The sequence below is a fragment of the Ursus americanus genome, chromosome 18 (assembly GCF_024610735.1).
Source record: "Ursus americanus isolate L20-20 chromosome 18, mUrsAme1.1.p, whole genome shotgun sequence".
NCBI classification, from domain to species: domain Eukaryota; kingdom Metazoa; phylum Chordata; class Mammalia; order Carnivora; family Ursidae; genus Ursus; species Ursus americanus.
Window position 1 is genome coordinate 37,730,854 of NC_142144.1, and position 18,744 is coordinate 37,749,597.

General features: G+C 38.6%; 1 long non-coding RNA gene across 5 annotated transcripts in view; it reads left to right on the plus strand.

Annotated features, from left to right (window-relative positions):
* The window catches only part of LOC123781038 (uncharacterized), a 325,582-nt gene that overhangs the window by 266,706 nt on the left and 40,132 nt on the right, over nt 1-18,744 (plus strand). The window contains exon 7 of one of the 5 annotated variants that reach the window (XR_015727443.1): nt 9,368-16,556. The exons of the other annotated variants lie outside the window; for them this stretch is intronic. This is a non-coding gene — a long non-coding RNA (uncharacterized LOC123781038). Of the gene's footprint in view, nt 1-9,367; nt 16,557-18,744 lie in introns of those variants that run through there. 5 annotated transcript variants of the gene reach the window in all.

The following is an 18,744-nucleotide window of genomic DNA, read 5'->3' on the forward strand; positions in this document are numbered from 1 at the left end:
TCATGGTTTGTTTTTAGTTGGTAGGCTCATGAATGCTTTTAAGGCAAGCAGCTATGACCACTTTGCTATTTGCATCATGGGACTCCTAGTACTGAATTGAGAAGAGAATATGTCAAAATTTATCAATATCCCTATTCCTCTTTAGAGGAGCCTTTTATTTTGAGCATGACTGTGACTGAAAAATTAGGTCTATACTCACCTGAGGATTATATATAAAGAGCCTTCTGGTCACTTAATAACACTCTCGGTTGTTTGTAATAAATACATGGTCCAACCCAGACAGCATATAATAGAGAAACATACATAAAATAATTTTAGCATAATAATGTGGTATAAGAAAAAGACTGAATATATACTGAGGAGTGTTAAGTAGAGAAGGTTTAAACATGGCAGATCTGGGAGGCACTGTGAGGAACCTGCCTCTTTCCAGTTACTATGAGGAGACTCTTTGGAGAAGAGAAATTGCTAGTGTATGTGCAAAGGGCGAAGAGAGGGAATGCCAGTCTGAGAACATTCAGAGATGGCAGTGGGAGGACTGGGAAGGAGAAACTAAGTAAGTGTTCTAGGGGAAATGAATTGTCAAGAGCATAAAAATAGGAAGAGAGTCAAGCTATCAAAGACATGGGAGAAGAGGCTGGAGGAGGGGGCAGGATATAATGCACATCATGTTCAGAGTGGTAAGTAGCAGAGCAGATACAAACAGCAAAACTAAGGGAGCATGTTGGCATAAGCATGAGAATGGGATGAAGAACCAGGGGAAGTAAGTGTTTCAGTAACAAAGTGGTCAGTAGTGCCAAGGCTGCATAAGAGCCAAGAAAAATAAGGACCTAGGAGAGTCTTTTTATTTGGCAACTGCATGGTGATTGGGGTTAAGAAGAGCAGAATCAGGGAGGGACGGGCAGGACCAGACTTCCATAATTTGCAAGCTGAACGAAGGTTGAAGTAGAGACATTGAGTGCAGACAAATCTTAAAAGAAGCATGACTGGGAAGGAAATGAATATGAGTAGCTAAGTGTCCGGGGAGGGATCTTTTTTTATAGATGAGAGGGTCTTATATGCTGTATGCAAATGAAGAACAATCGTGAGAGAGAAGCTGATGCTATGGGAAGTTAGCAAGGGCTGAGGGCGGAAGGTGGCTGACGTGAGGGCCGCAGTGCAAGAGAATCAGCATTAGGAAGAAGACAGAGAATGGAGGAAAGGCTAAGCTGTTAATTCATGTTCTGTGACCTCTACCTCAGTATAAACATCTTAACTCCTATTAAGCACTTTATATTACTAAGCAGGTGTTGTTATATTCATGCATGTAGTCCAGGGCTCTTACAGATAGCTGGATATCCTCCACACCCTTAGGTATCGTTTGCATGCTGGCCCTTCGCCTTCTGGACACAGCCAAACTAAAGGGTATTTGGAGAGCTCTAGAATCAACACTTGACTTAGAGGTACAGCAGTGAATGTTCTTAATCGAAGTCAAAGCAAAGTGTCCCCCTTGAGTCCCACTGTGCTCAAAGTACCTGCGGCCAACTCCAGCCACAATAAAGAATTTTTGACGAAGACTCCTAGGGCCAGGCCTGTGGAAAACTCCTCTAGCCAATGCTATAAGGAGCCGGTCTGCATGCCCAGCAAAGGAGAAAGTGGGCCCGTTCTATCTTCAAGGGCCCATTTAGCTCTGGAAGCTCTAGGGCCAATCTGCTGCAGACCCAGGGCAGACCTGCATTTACTAGAGTGAAAGCTCCATTGGAGCAGGCAGGTGCTTTGCATGTCCCCTATAGTGTCTGGCACATACCCATAAACTACTTGAGTAAATGGAAGCAAGCACACCTACAATACCAGTACAGAAGCAGTGATGGGGCGCCTGGGTGGCTCAGTCGTTAAGCGTCTGCCTTCAGCTCAGGGCGTGATCCCGGCGTTCCGGGATCGAGCCCCACATCAGGCTTCTCCACTAGGAGCCTGCTTCTTCCTCTCCCACTCCCCCTGCTTGTGTTCCCTCTCTCGCTGGCTGTCTCTCTCTGTCTAATAAATAAATAAATAAATCTTAAAAAAAACAGTGATGATGGTTGTGGCGAGCTTATTTATTTATTTATTTTTAATTTAAGTTTTAATTTCAGTAGTTCACATACAGTGTTACATTAGTTTCAGGTGTACAATGTAGTGACTGAACAATTCTATACGTTGCTCAGTGCTCATCGATAAAGGTACTCTTGATCCCCTTCACCTGTCTCATCCATCCTCCCACCCTGCTCCCCTCTGGTAAACATCAGCTTGTTCTCTATAGTTAAGAGTCTGTTTCTTGGTTTTTCTTTCTCTCTTTTTTTCCCTCTGCTTGTTTCCTTTGTTTTCTTTTTTAAAATTCCACAGATGAGTGAAGTCACATGGTATTTGTCTTTTTCTGACTATTTCACTTAGCATTATACTCTTTAGATCCACCCATGTCAATGCAAATGATAAGATTTTGTTCTTTTATGGCTAAATAATATTCCATTGTATATATGTACTGTCTTTTTTTTATTCATCTATCGATGGATGCTTGGGTTGCTTCCATAATTTGGCTAATGTAAGTAATGCTGCTATAAATATAGGGGTCCATGTATCCCTTTGAATTAGTGTTTTTGTATCTTTTGGGTAAATACCCAGTAGTGTGATTACTGGATTGTGGAATAGTTCTATTTTTAACTTTTTGAGGAAACCATACTGTTTTCCACAGTGGTTGCACCACTTTGCATTCCCACCAACAATGCAAGAGGGTTCCTTTTTCTCCACATCCTTGCCAGCACCTGTTGATTCTTGTGTTTTTGATTTTAGCCAGATGGACGGGTGTGACAGATCTCATTGTAGCTTTGGTTTGCATTTCCCTGATGATGAGGATGTTGAGCATCTTTGCGTGTATCTGTTGGCCATCTGGATATCTTCTTTGGATAAATGTCTGTTCATGTTTTCTGCTCATTAGATTATTTGTTTTTTGGGTGTTGAATTGTATCAATTCTTTATATATTTTGGATACTAACCCTTTCCTGGACATATCATTTGCAAATATCTTCTCCCATTCAGTAGCTTGTCTTTTAGTTTTGTTGGTTGTTTCCTTTGCTGTGCAGAAGCTTTTTATTTTGATGTAGTCCCAGTAGTTTATTTTTACTTTTAGTTCCCTTGCCTTGGGAGACATATCTAGAAAAATGTTGCTACAGTTGATATCTGAGACATTACTGTCTATGTTGCCTTCTAGGATTTTTATGGTTTCAGGTCTCACATTTAGGTCTTTAATCCATTTTGAGTTTATTTTTGTGTATAGTATAAGAAAGTGGTCCAGTTTCATTCTTTTGCATGTAGCTGTCCAGTTTTCTCAACACCATTTGTTGAAGAGACTATTTCTTTCCCATTATATTTTCTTTCCTCCTTTGTTGAAGATTACTTGACCACATAGTTGTGGGTTTTCTATTCTGTTAATCTATATGTCTATTTTTGTGCCAGTACCATACTATTTTGATTACTACAGCTTTATAATATAACTTGAAGCCTGAAATTGTGATACCTCCAGTTTTGTTTTTCTTTTTCAAGGTTGCTTGGACTATTTGGGGTCTTTTGTGATCCCATAAAAATTTTAGGAGGTTTTTTTGTTGTTGTTCTAGTTCTGTGAAAAATGCTGTTGGTATTTTGATAGGGATTACATTAAATGTGTAGATTGCTTTGAGCAGTATAGACATTTTCACAATATTTGTTCTTCTAATCCATGAGCATGGAATGTATTTCCATTTCTTTGTGTTATATTCAGTTTCTTTCATCAGTGTTTTACAGTTTTCTGTGTACAGGTCTTTCACTTCTTTGGTTAAGTTTATTCCTATGTATTTTATTATTCTTGGTGCCATTGTAAATGGGATTGTTTTCTTAATTTCTCTCTGCTGCTTCATTATTGGTGTGTAGAAATGCAATGGATTTCTGTACACTGATTTTGTATCCTGCTTTACTGAATTCATTTATCAGTTCTCTTGTTGTTGTTGCTGTTATTGTTGTTTGGTGGAATCTTTATGGTTTTCTACATATAGTATCATGTCATTTGCAAATAGTGAAGGTTTTACTTTTCCTCGACAATTTGGATGCCTTTTATTTCTTTTTGTTTTCTGATTGCCGTGGCTAAGACTTCCAGTACTATGTTGAATAAAAGTGGTGAGAGTGAACATCCTTGTCTTGTTCCTGACCTTAGGGGAATAGCTCTTAGTTTTTTCCCATTGAGTATGATGTTTGCTGTGCGTTTTTCATATAAGGCCTTTATTATATTGAGGTGTGTTCCCTCTAGACTATTTGGTTGAGGGTTTTTATCATGAATGGATGTTGTACTTTTTCAAATGCTTTCTCTGCATCTGTTGAAACAATCGTTTGGTTTTCATTGTGGTGGGCTCTTGAGGGACAGCTCACAGACGAGAGCAGAGAATCAGGCAAGTCCTGTGTCTCGCATCTCTGACAGTACAGCATTAGGAATGGTGAGTTCTGCAGAGAGATTAGCAGGTGAAGATGATCAGGAGCAGCCTCCAACAGCAGGGGCAGGTGAGGGTTGAGCACCAGGCAGGTGCTTAGGGATATTTGCGTCCCCAGCATATCAGTGATATTCAGGATCAACCATGCAGAGCCTCAATTTTCTTATCTATAAAATAAGGATAATAATACCAACTCCTTCACATTTTTTTTTGTGATGATTAAATGACATAGTGTTTGAGTATAAAGTACTTAGCACAGTGTGTGGAAAACTGGGGCCCTAGACAAGCACCTCATTTCTTTCCACCCTCAGCACCTTGGACAACGCAAGTGTCTAATCACCATGGAGCACACTGTACAGTGTTTACACAGAGTCTAGTGTACTTCCATAGGTGAATGCATTAAGGTGGTTATGACAGTTATTTGACCTAAAGAATTCAAGTGACAGTGAATGTAAACTCCCTATGCTGTCAGCCTGAATCAATACATATCAGGAGTAATGATCCATTGACTTCTGGGTAATGAGAGAAAGTTATGATGTTGTGACTATATTATGGCTTCTCAGAATTTTTATTGCTCTCCCCATGCATTAATATAATAACAAGAAGTATGAATCATTTGCTTCTGGACTGCAAGAAGCAGCAGGCTGAGGTGTTGATCATTTTATGTCAGAAAGTCATTTCTGAAAGAAAAACAACCAGGACAGTGCTATGGCATTTACTGACAAGTACTTTAAATTTGCAGCTGTCTACATTAGGTGATTTGTCTCTGGAATCATTTTAGTTCCTGTTTGCGAGAAACACTTGTCATATTAGAAGGGCAGTGTACAAATTCAGTCAAGTGTGAGTGCTGAAAACAAATTTTAAAATAAGGAAAAATGTGCATTATTTTTACAAACATTTTTTTTTGTGCCTAGTATGTGCCAAACTCTGTTCTAGGCATTAGACTATAAATATTCATATCACACATTCCCTGTCATCAAGACATGCATGTTTTAGTGGCAGGGAAAACCAAATAAATGAGTAATTGGAAGGCGGTAGGGTAAATAGTAAGTTTAGTGGCAGATGACTGTTTAGATATGATGGAGGAGAGTAAATCTTAAAAGAGACTTGAAGAACCATGGCAGATGGTGTCCTTTAATGGTAAATGTTGATCAAGAGTTACCTCTGCATAAAGAAGAGATGGTATGAGCAAATTCATAGGTGAGAAATAGCATGGTGTTGGGATGGGGAGAAGAGGCAGCCGGAAGGAGTTTGCTATTGAATATGTTGCAAGGCCTCGAGTATTAGGGGACACATGTGGAGAAGGAGGAAGAATTTAGGTAACAGTTGGACTTGCATGTTATGTTGAGAAATGTGTCCTTTATCTTTTAAGTGAACTCTATTGAAGCCATGGGTAGCTCTTTGAGTTTTCAGCAGAATACATGATCATAATTATTTATGTTACACAATGCAATAGGCAAAAAGGAGGATGATACTGAAATATTGCTGGGATAAAGTTGACTGGACACTCAACTCAGACAGATTCCCCTGTAATCATCTCTAGTCATTTATGGCCAGTGTTCCTCTTCTTTTTTGGTATCCTGCGGAGAGCACCATTGCGTAACATTCTGAATTCTCTTTCATTTTAGAGATCTCTAATATTATCTTTGGGGGAGAAGTGAAGTTTGCATGATTTATGCATATTGCATATGACAATTCAGGTATCTTCTCTCAATTCAGACATTAAAAAGACTTGCAAAAATGTAAAATAATGTCATTCTACATGAAAATTTTAGTTTAAGGAGATATATTTTTAATAAAAATTTATGATTTATGTTAGCATGTAATGGGTCTATTTTTCAAACAAATGAGTAAATCTTTTCTAAAAATTTTATTTCAATTTCTAACACAGAAAACACCAATAGATATAGCTTATATAAAAGCTGCTCTTTGAGGTCCTCAATATTTTTTAAAAGTGTGAAGCGTTTCTGAGAACAATAACAACAAAACAATTGAGAACCATGGTGCTAGAACAACCACATGATTGAAATCTTATATTTCATTCAAATTTCACTTCTGATATAACTTTTTATTTATGTTGTTCGCCAGCTTCCCTAAGGCAGAAGGAACTACTTCTCTATCGTTAAGTCTCATCACACTTTATTTGTACAATATCACTCACCACAATTTATTATAGTATTTATGAACACTTTTTAAATTTCCCCTTGCAATGTAAGCTTCATGAGGATGGAATCTATGTCTGATTCATCTTTGTGTCTCCCAGTATAGCTGTCACAGTTGTAGAGTTAAATAAATCCCAATTCAGTGAACACAACACATGAAAATGAGCACATGAAAATTTGCATTGCCAGGACCACTCATATTTGGTATTTGAGTCTTGCTTCTTCACTATATTTCATCACCAGATTTGGATTCAGGATGGTGGGTATATCACGCTTTTTCTTGTCCCATGTTTCTTTTCTGAAAACAAAAAACAAAAACAAACCCCAAACCAAAACATTCTGAGTAGTTTTAGTATTAGTTATTATTTCTCAAATTAATCAGAAGAAGAAGTATCAGTGCCCAAGAGTCCTGGGAAGCCAGCCAATATCTAAGGAATTTATTTATTTATTTATTTATTTAAGATTTTATTTATTTATTCGACAGAGATAGAGACAGCCAGTGAGAGAGGGAACACAAGCAGGGGGAGTGGGAGAGGAAGAAGCAGGCTCATAGCAGAAGAGCCTGATGTGGGGCTCGATCCCATAACGCCAGGATCACGCCCTGAGCCCAAGGCAGACGCTTAACTGCTGTGCCACCCAGGTGCCCCAGGAATCTATACTTTTAATTACTGAAGACCATATATAAGAGAGAAATGCAAAGAGGAAAGGGGAAACAATAATTTCATTTATTGTAATTACATAAAAATTTTCCTTCCCATATCCACATTCTTAATGATAACTTATTAAATTTTCATTAACCAGGAGTCATTAATGACTTCTTAATAAGGGGTCATGAACATGATTAAATAAAAAATTAGGGGCACCAATGAACACCAAAAGACAATTTAAAGGTGTTAATTTAAGTGTCATCTTACCAAAGAAACTTAATTTCCCTTCTCCCTTTTTCAAAGTGGTTGTTGATATAATAATATGGACCCAAATCTGGTGTTTAGATAGAAAACAAAAAACGGAAAGATATTTCAGTTGAGAATCCTAAGGTAATAAGGTTTGTGTTTTCACTTCAGTAAAAACAAGTGTTCTCGTTAACTTGCTCAATCGTATGCAAGCAGTTGGGTGGACCTCAGGATCATGGGGACCAGTAGTAATAAGAAGGTAGATGGAAGGTAGTCCATCATTGCAGGAAATTGCTTCTTGGACTCTAACTTGTTGCTGTATTTTTCTCAATGAAATAAAAAGTTATTTTCTTGCTATAAATTCAATCTGTGAATATCTGATTTATGTGCTTGCTGCAGTGTTTTATCATAAGAAAGAACAAGCAGGGCCACATAGCACATTGTCAATAGGTCTTGGTTCCCTCAGAGAAACAAATACACCTTTCTTCTAGGAAATACCTCTTCACAGCAAAGTGGTGCTTATGGAATTGCCAAGACCTAGGTGTAGCTGGCTATCGTTGAATAGTTCTTCTGTACCACACCTAGAGAAAAACCAAATGTTAAAATATGAGGAAAAGTGAAGTATTGGCAACAAAAAAGCCTCTGAGGAAAAGGCTGTCATGATCACCTGAGGCCTGAGGTGGCTATTGAATTGAAAACTCAGATTTGCCTTTTCTCTATTTTATTTTTCCCAGTTAGCAGCAGCCAATGTGACTTTTTAGGCCAGTTAACTTGATCATGTCATTTTCTCCCTTAAAATCATTGATCATTTTCACTGCCCTCAGGATAAAATACCAAGTGTTAACATGATTCCCAAGCCGCCTTGATCCAACCTGGCCCATGGCTCCACTTCCATTTCTCATCTCATTCATTGGACTTTGTGAAAAATATTCAAAACTGCCTCAATGCCTTCTTCACACAGCTCTTTTCTCCTTTATTTTATTTTATTTTTTTTAAAGATTTTATTTATTTATTTGATAGAGATAGAGACAGCCAGCAAGAGAGGGAACACAAGCAGGGGGAGTGGGAGAGGAAGAAGCAGGCTCATAGTGGAAGAGCCTGATGTGGGGCTCGATCCCAGAACACTGAGATCACGCCCTGAGCCGAAGGCAGACGCTCAACCGCTGTGCCACCCAGGCGCCCCTCTTTTCTCCTTTAAACAGCTCTTCTTTATCTTCCACATCTGGAACAATTCCTGTTTCTTCTTCAAGTCTCAGCTTAAATGTAATTTCTTGAGTGAGGGATTCCCTAACCCCTCAATCTAACTAAAGTCCCCAAGTTTCATCATACTCTTGCATGTTCCTTTATAATTATCTATCAAAATTTCTAATTATATATTCACTAATGCATTTAGTTCCCCATTTAGTGAGAGGAGCATACAGCCCAGTGATTCTTATCTAGTAAGTATTTAACATGTCTTTTGTATTGAATAAAATTTTAGTTAATAGGCTTCCAAATGATCATGCTGCATGTTAGCAGTGTTTAACTCACCTTCTGTTGGGGATCCATACAAAGTTAAAGCCTGGCAAACTTTTAGATTAAAGAAAAGAAAACATTACAAATTCCAGTGAAATGTTACCAACCACATTGACCAAGGGGATGAACTAAACACCTTTTTCTTGTTAATTTTCCTGGACTTCCCTGAACTCTTGAGGAAGGCAGGAAGATTCTTTGCCTCAAGCATTATTTCATTCAGGTGACACTATCTGGAAGTATTAGCCCCTGTGTCCCACCAGACCACTTTTTTTGTAGCCACAAAAATAACGTCTCTACAGCTACAAATAGGTTCTTTCTTTTCAAATCCTTGCAGAGACCACATTTCTAATACACCAGTATGGCCGGGGTTAGAGATTGCTGACCAGTGCCAAATGAACCATGAGTCCCCTACTGCACTATGAAGAAGATTGAAGTCAAGAAGGGCTCTGTGAACACGCTGTGCAGTGTGGCCTTTTGTAGACAACTCTTGCACAGGAGGAACTATTTTTCTTAAAGACAGTTCCTGATTCTGAGCAGCTTCTCTGCACTGTTATGTGTTTTTTGGGAAGAGAGAAGGCCCTTCTGAGAATGATGTAACTATCCCTCTTCACTAAATAAATTCTTTGATCTTGCCTCTTTGTCTCGATTTGGACTTTCATGTTGAATCATCTATTTTCCCATGCTTTTTCTAATTAATTTGCTAGGCTAAATTAGTGCCAAATAAATAATGAGTTTCCAAATTAGCTGACACCATAATGGAACAGAGATTTAATTAATTTACTGTCAGGGGCCTTCTACAGACAATTCTAAGTTTATAGCATAAAATGATGGTATTTATTAATGTGGAAAGTTTTCTTATTTTAATGGGTTATTTTAATAACCAGACTTTAATATGGAGAATTTCTTGTTCTCATCTACGTAAACAGCAGGATTCAGGTCAGGTGAAGACCACACTGATATTTAGTACATTTAATTTTTCGTGAAGTCCCTTGATTTCACTTTATGTGGCATTAAGAATAGTAGATAAGTCTCTCAACAATAATAGGTTAACTATGCATGATAATTTTAGTATTTATTACTCATGTATTCGAGGCATAAACCTACACAGAAATCTCTGGTATCTGCCCTTCACTGGATCACACATTGAAAGCTTTCTTTCAAAACTGCCTTCAGTGTAGGTGAAATGCCCATCTTTTCCACTATGTCCCTAAATGAATTCTTGCATGATAACTATTTCTATAGAACCCTGGATAGGATCGTGATTTGGTAGAGACTGTATAGTATCGGGAACTTCTACTTGTAAACATATGATTTGGGCAGCTATTATCCACTGAGAACCCTGATTTCTTGCATAAAATGTAGATATTTTAGATACAAATACCTTCCCTATTCAATCCACTGGATTGTTTGGACAATCTGCATCTGCACTGGTAGTAATGGTAGCAATGGCAGTAATGGTTTTCACTATTTTATTATCATTTAGAAGATTCCACCTTTTATTTATTTTATTTATTTTATTTTTATTTTTTAAAGATTTTATTTATTTATTTGACTGAGAGAAAGACAGCCAGCGAGAGAGGGAACACAAGCAGGGGGAGTGGGAGAGGAAGAAGCAGGCTCCCAGTGGAGCAGGAAGCCCGATGCAGGGCTTCATCCCGGGACTCTCGGATCACACCCTGAGATGAAGGCAGATGCTTAACAACTGAGCCACCCAGGGGCCCCATACATACATACATAAAATCTTTAAACAGTCTCAGTTTTCTCTTTGGGCCAGCTTTCACCAAGCCATATAGCAATAAGGATTGTGAAATGAAGTTCTAATATAACTAGGCTGGCACAGCACCATCCACCACAACTAACCTATAAGCTAGATAGAGTGAGATTTATGGACAAATGAACAGTAGAAGAACACATGCAACTCAGTACCAATGTCAAGTGCGTAACTGAGGAGGGAGGGAGGATGGAATTTCCTCAGTCTTTTAAGTGTGTGGAGCAGAAATAGGTGAGGCTATAAGTAACATTTCAAATTAAGCCCTTGAAAATGTAGGTGGCTCTTGTCAGAGACAGAAGAGGGAGTAAAGCTGAGTACTGTAAAGGCAATGCTCTGTCATGTGATGGCAAGTGTTGGGGACAAATGCTAAATAATATTCCAAAATATTTGCAAAATACTTGTATTTAAGAAAAAGTATTACAATTTAGTCTGAGTGTGAAAATGTAGTGTAGATTATATTTGATATTTCTCTGTACATGAAACAATAATAAGCAAGTAAACTGAGAGGTAAACTCCATCACAGAATATCCTGGTGCTTGAGAGAAGAAAGTTTTCCGTGGGTCTTTAAATTGGGAAGAATGATTTGATATTCTAAAGCTGAAATGTAAAGAATTAATATGCATTAGTCAGGAGAAACTTTGTGCCTCTGAGTAGATAAACTCCACAAGAAAATTCTTAAAAGGAAAGATTAGCTGCTTACACATAAGATATACCTTAAAAATATCATCAGTGGGGCACCTGTGTGGCTCAGTGGGTTGAGTCTGCCTTCAGCTGAGGTCATGATCTCAGGGTCCTGGGATCCAGCCCCGCATGGGGCTCTTTGCTCAGTGGGGAGTCTGCTTGAGAATCTCTCTCCCTCTCCCTCTGCCTCTTCCCCTGCTCAATCTCACTTTCTCTCTCAAATAGGTAAATAAAAATCTTAAAAAAAAATATCACCAGCAACTTCTTGAGGATCCATTTTCTGTCTTTCTCTGTCTCTCTCTCTTCTTCCCATCTTCCCTCCTTCTCTAGATAGTTAGAAATAGCTCTGGTCCATCCCAGAGCATCCTGCATGTATTTATGTCTATAAAAACCTCTTACTGATTTAATCCTTATTTTAAAAAATCTGTCGTAGAAGGCATTATTATCTTAATTTTAGAAATGAGGAAACTCAGATTCAGAGAGGTTAAAGAACAGGAACAAAGTCATTCAGCGTGTAAGTTGCAGAGCTGGGCATGTTCCTTGTGCTTCAGCCACAATGTAAACCTGGCCTCATGAGAATATGTACCAGTTTGCATTTATGTCTCATCATCAGGCCTGGTTTGAATGTTTGTGGGTCTTACGGCACATAAAGAGATGGAGGTCCATGTACCATAAATCTGAGTGTTTAAAAGTTATAAATCAAACTAACAAACTAATAAAATATATTCTGTTCTTGTATCTGGAGACATCTGTTTTCACAAGGCCAGTTTTGAATTGAGAACTCTTGGACTCCTTGGATTTGCACACTGAGATATGACTCATATCCTGTCCCCCTTCTCTTTCCACCCTTGGCTCTGTCTTGCACCTTGAGGAGTCTTACGCAAATGGTGTAGGCACTCTGGCCCCCATAGCCATACTCCATCCAACCCTTCCCTCCCCACCAACAATTGCCCCTTGGATTCCCTTTGGCCTGGAGGCATATACCTGAACATGACAATTTACCTCAAAAAAGAGGCCCACACAGACTATGGACGTGGGCTCAGAACAGTCTGTGTGGGAACTCTAGTTTCCCAGGTATCCAAAATCTGGTCTGGAAGAAGGGGGCTTGCGGATGTGCACTCTGTATGGACCACATCTGTCTGTACCTGTGGATTCCTAATTCTATGAGGAATGGGCACAATCAGAGGAGGACCAAGGATGGGCAGAGACCCCTGTTGTTTGGAAATATGGGTGATAACTGCTTACACTTGTACTTTCTAGTAGCAGGGAGAAGAATGGCTTCCATACTTTTGAAATAATTATTACCTGCTCATCAGTCAATACCCTCTTCATTCATATTAGAAAGCAGTAGTTGAGGGTCTTTCTGACCCTCTCTCTAACCCTTTGCCTACTACTCTTCTATACCCAGGGATCTATATTTGAGGTAGAGAAAGAAATAGCAGGTCCAAAAAACTACAAGTTCAACCCACTAGACATGTTACCAAAATTCTCAAAAAAATTCTGGGTCACATTAGCTACTTGGCAAATCTGAAATCCTCTTCCCAGATGCTTCAAAATGAGCCAGGGAAGAACAAAACCATTCCATTGTAGGCCAGCCTGCCAATGTACTCCCTGGAATCTGAGCCAATAATTCATGCAGGATGATGCTACTTACCCAATTGTTTCACGCTCTTCCCCTCACATTCATCATGAGAAATATCTCTGGCTCCAGAAATCTTCAAAATTAAAGAATGAAGACTCTAAGACCTCACTGGCTGGACACTCATCATCTCATACCTTGTATCTATGTAACTTACAAAAGTGTTTTATTCTTTAAATCAGCATAAATTGTATGAGAGAAAAAATTTCTTCCTGATATTTTTCATGTTGAAATGTACCTAATGTTGGCTCTGCCAGGAAGAATGTGGAGAGCAGTAATATTCCTATAGTCAGTACTCACAGTCTGAGAGACTCTGAGTATAAAATGCAAATACGACAAATTGGTCAGAGACTTATCTCTAGTTTGCATGGAAATTAGCATATTTACCTAAAGGGTGATACAGGATAAAATTTCAGGATCCTTTCATTCAATGCAATCACTTTGCTTTTAGAAACATAATATAGATGTTGAAGTTAAAGACTGAAGAGAAACTGATGTCTGAAGTTTCAAAAAAGATGTCATAAAATCATCATAGTAATAATTATTTTAATAAATGAATCTTAGTTTAAGTAAACTCCTACACATAAATGGCAGAGACTGGTTGGTGAAAATATTAATGTAAGCTCTCTTCCTCTTTTTCTTAAACACAGCAGAAGATTAAATCAATTATTTTGAGCGGGCAGTCACTAAGGACTGTAATGAAAACAGAATGAAACCATTTAAACAAACACACATTTGGAACTTAAAACAAATGAAAGCATGATCTTCCTTAATGAATTTACCTGATTCCCTAATATGGGCATTAATGGTTGTTAGAATTTAGTTTCACATAAAATTATAATGTTGATAGCTGAATGAGGCCTTAGAGAAACTCTACACTGATGGTCCCCACACCTGGCTGAGCATGGAATCATCAACAGCAGTGCCTCCTAAACTTTAATATGCATTCAAATCACATAGGGGGTCTTGTTAAAAATGAATATTCTGATTAGTAGGTCTGGGGTGAGTCCTGATATTCTGCATCTCTGACATACTCCTAAGGGAGACTAATATTACTGGTCTGTGCCCCATACTTTGGATAGCAAATATGTAAAGATCTATGCAAAAATACAGATTCTGAAGTCTTTAAGAGGTTCCATCTTAGTGCAATAGAACTTGAAAGGTTTCTTTATAGATGAGGAGACTGAAGTTTAAAGAGCTATAGTGACATCACAGGTAACAAGATAGCCAACAGTATGCCGAAGGCCCCTAACCCCTGTCCCTTGCTATTTCACTTACACAACAGTGTCTCCCATATAATGGGAACCTTCAACATTTTACAGTCAGGATGTGCTACCTGTGTAGTTGCATAGGGCTCTATGCTAAGAAGAGCCCCATGTTTAGGGTTTAATGCTCTATGCTTGAAATCTCTAAATTCATAATAATTTGATCTTTGAATTTATGTTCTAGAATTGAAGTTCAGTGGGACAATGGAGCACATATAGAGGGAGGGCTTAGAATTGTGAAAGGACTCACATGTGTCCTTTCCTCTTGCAGTTTCCCCACTTCTGTAAGATAGGTTATTGGCCACCTGCTACCCATCTCAGGTAAGCCAGGCTCTATGTGGCCTTCCTCTCTGCACCTCACCTCTGGCCTGACTGCTCTAGCATCCATCAGGAGCAGTAGCCAGGTTGAAATGGTGAAGGGAAGTTCATGTCCCTCCAACATCTGGATCTCTCCTCTGGAGACCTGCATGTGCATGTGGGGAGAATTAGGGTTGAGAGTCTCCTGTGGTGTCCCAGGGAAGGGCATGACGGCAGTGTCCCCACACCAGGCTAATGGCGCAATGATGTGTTTGGCAGGTGGCTTGACAGGAGCTCTCAACTACCTCCATCCAAGTACTGCACATGTCTTAGAGCAGAGGTTTTGATACCTTGGGGTTGCCTTATGAATTGGAAAAGTGGCTGATGGGAAAGGGAGATTGATTTCCCCACCTTTGGCTTGGGCCCTGAGTTTTCTTTTTCCATTGGTCTTCACCAATTATATAGCCGGCCCTATTTATAAGATTTATGGTGGACCAGTTCTCTAGAAGGACTGCAGCCAGAGGATATACTGGGCATATCTTCAACGGTCTGATTTTTCTTCAGTTTTGATAGACTACTCTGTCAGTCACCAGAATATTGACTTTAACTATAGAAGCCTTTAAACTTGCTACTGTAATCAGTCTTTTTACAGTGATGTAACTGTTGCTTTACATTTTGAATTTGTGCTTGTTTGGAATGAAGTAGAGAGTGAGCCAGTTGGGGGTACATTTGGTCATTGGTTGCATGAGGAAAGGAAGCGATGCTCTTCCTATTAGGAATGTCTTGTCAGGGCTCTGTCCTGTGGCAGGAATTGCAACCTCTTCCCTTGTATGAAATGATGAGATGGACTTTAGGGGACCTGTCAGCTGCCATGACAGATTTCTCCCATCTTTCACCCTTGTCAGATAGGAAGAAATTTTTCCTTTGTGCAAGGTTCTTTTACCTGGACTGAGAATTAAATTTATATGAGACAGATTAACAAGAGAAAAATCAAATTTAATTTTGTACTTACAGGGAATCCATGCAGACATGAAATTCCTAAGTCAGGTGAAACATGGCTTACATAACATTCTGAGCTAAGGAGAGGGGTGGGGTCTGAGGACACAAAGGGAAGGAAGGTCATTAGCAGGAAGGCAAGAGATGTTTGGAAAACAAAGTTTGTCTTGTTATACAAATAAGTTTCTTAGATAAAAAGGAGACTGTTAAATGATCTCTTCCTGGTACAGGATCCTCTTTGCAATGTAAATTTGGACAGTTGAGGGGGTGGTAAAGAGCAAGGTAGAAAGCCATAAACAGCTTTGTAATCTGAGCCACAATCAGAAGGAACGCAAGGCTCTAACTATTATGCTGTTAACAGAATACATCCTCAGAGGTGAGGCGATTTTTTTCCCCCCTCACTAAAATGTGTAATGGTATCCATGTTTCTGCTTAAGGAGAAATTGTCAGTGAATTTCTGAATGCAATCAGATAATGTCCCTCCCTTCAGTACATATAAAACAGACAGAAAAATAAAGAAAACAGAAAACAGGAGCTGGCCAGCAACAAAGAGAGACTTCTAGAGTAAATGTTGATTAGAAAGTGGCATTTATAGAGAATTTTTGGTAGTGGGGAGATTCCTTAAGAATATTGTTAGGGGCACCGGGGTGGCTCAGTTGGTTAAGCACCCGACTCTTGATTCCGGCTCCGGTGGTGATCTCAGAGTTGTGAGATCAAGCCCTGTGTCGGGCTCCTTGCTCAGGGGGGGTCTGCTTGAGATTCTTTTTCTCTGCGGCTCCTTCACCCTCACTCCCCCCACCCTGGCTTGCACCTATGTGCGCGCTCTCTCTTCTAAATAAATGAATTCTTTCATCAATAATATAAAATAAAATAAAATAAAATAAAATAAAATAAAATAAAATAAAATAAAAGAATATTATTAGTTGGGGTACCTGGCTGACTCAGCCAGAAGAGCTTGTGACTCTTAATCTTGGGGTTGTAAATTTGAGCCCCACATTGGGTGTAAAGATTACTAAAAAAAAATTAACAAACTTTTAAAAAAAAGAATATTATTAATAAAGTCTTTGTATCTAAAGCAAAGTTAGAGTAATTACAAATTATTGAGACTGAGAAAATGTTAAAGAATGATAAAGGACCTGACTTCCAGGCATAGAACAGTGTGCAACAAGAACGGTGAGGGGCCTGCAAGGTCAGCGGCACTGGGGGACACAAGCCAGGAGTTCGGGCTAAAGCCAAAGATGACCATTCTCAAAGCCACACCTGACTCCAAGTCTTGGCTAATCGCTTGGAGGGAGGTAATTTGTATTTCATGTGAGAAATGCTGTAAGTCATTTGCAATTTGTTTTTAATTATCTTATTAACTACATAATAAGCACTATGTGATTCACATTCTACATTGAGTGTTTATCATTTAAAAAATTCCTCCGTGCAGTCTTGTCAAAGACAAATGAACCAGAAGGATCACACTTGACTACTGTCAGCAAAGATTTTGTGCCCAGGGAGGTAAGCAGATTCTCGTGGATTGTACTCATTGTGTGGTATCGTGTTAGGCACTGCACAATGCCTCTCCATCAGCCGCTCTTTTAATGTATTTATTGGAACGGGCACCACGGTGTTGTTCTATGAGAGCACAATCATAGCACTGAGCTATTGAAAATTCTACCTCTGGATCAGCTGGGCTCTGAAAGTACAACAAAAATGGCGGAAGCCATTGCTGCAAAGGGCTAATGGAGAAAAGGAGGACCCCTGGGAACCCCTTGCAAATCTGTGTGCTTCCGTAGTTTCCCATCACCCTTCAAAGCTCAATGAGGAAGAAGTTTCATTTACATAGAAGTGCAGCAGGCTCCAGAATTGTGGTGAGAAAGTATAATCTTTAATAAAGAGAAAGACCTAAAGAGCTAAAGACCCTCACAGTCAATTGAAACTACAAAGGAAAAGGATGCATGAAATTCTGGAATGTATTCTTGACTGGCTCCACGTTAATGTTTTGTCATTTGTTTGTTTGGGTGAAAAGAATCTCTATGGCATTTAGATAACTTTCTTGCAGGACTACTTTTCTTTAAGTTTTTTTATTGGGAATGCCTGCTAAAAAGAGGACAGCATATGTGGATGTAATCATAAACTTTTTCTTATTTATTCTGTTTACTCGATTCATTATATGAAAATGAACCATCCTTATATTTCTTGTTCTTTTGTTTTTAAAGATTTATTCATTTATATTAGAGAGAGTGGGGAGGGGCGGAGGAAGAGAGAATCTCAAGCAGAGCGTGGAGCCTGATGTGGGGCTCAGTCTCACAACCCTGAGATCATGACCTGAGTTGAAATCAAGAGTCAACTGCTTAACCAACTGAACCACCCAGGTGCCCCATCCTTATATTTCTGTAATAAACTGTACATATTTTTCCTTGATATATTACTATATATGCCCTACTGTAATCATATATTATACTATTTACATTACTAATATTTTTAAAACTGAATGTTACTGGGATTTTTCTATCTTTTTAAGTAAGTAGCTATTTAGTCACTTAAACAAGTCCTGGCATTAGAATTACACTGGCTTCATCAATAAAGTAAAGTCTTTTATTCTCTCTAGTCAGGAATAATTTGAACATTATGAAATTATCAGTTCTGTATCTGTGAACTCATTGACTATTGGTACTTTTTAAAGGATAGTTCTAAAAACTTATTTCTCATAATTTTTGACACATCTCTTTAAATTTTCCATTTTTTTTCCATAGGTCAATTTTATTTAATTTATTGAGGTGTAATCGACATATAACATAATATTAGCTTCCAGTGTGCAACATAGTGTTTTGATATTTGTATATCTTGTGAAATGATCACCACCGTAAGTCTAGTTACCATCTATCACCCTACAGAGCTACAATTTTTTTCCTTTTCCATTCTTTTTTTTGTGATGAGGACTTTTCAGAGATCATTGTTAGTAAATCATTTTTTCTCTACATTTTCAAATTTCTTATTTAATATTATATGTGATGTTCTTATTATCCCAAATTTTCTTAGATCATTGTTAGTAAATCATTTTTCAGAGATCATTG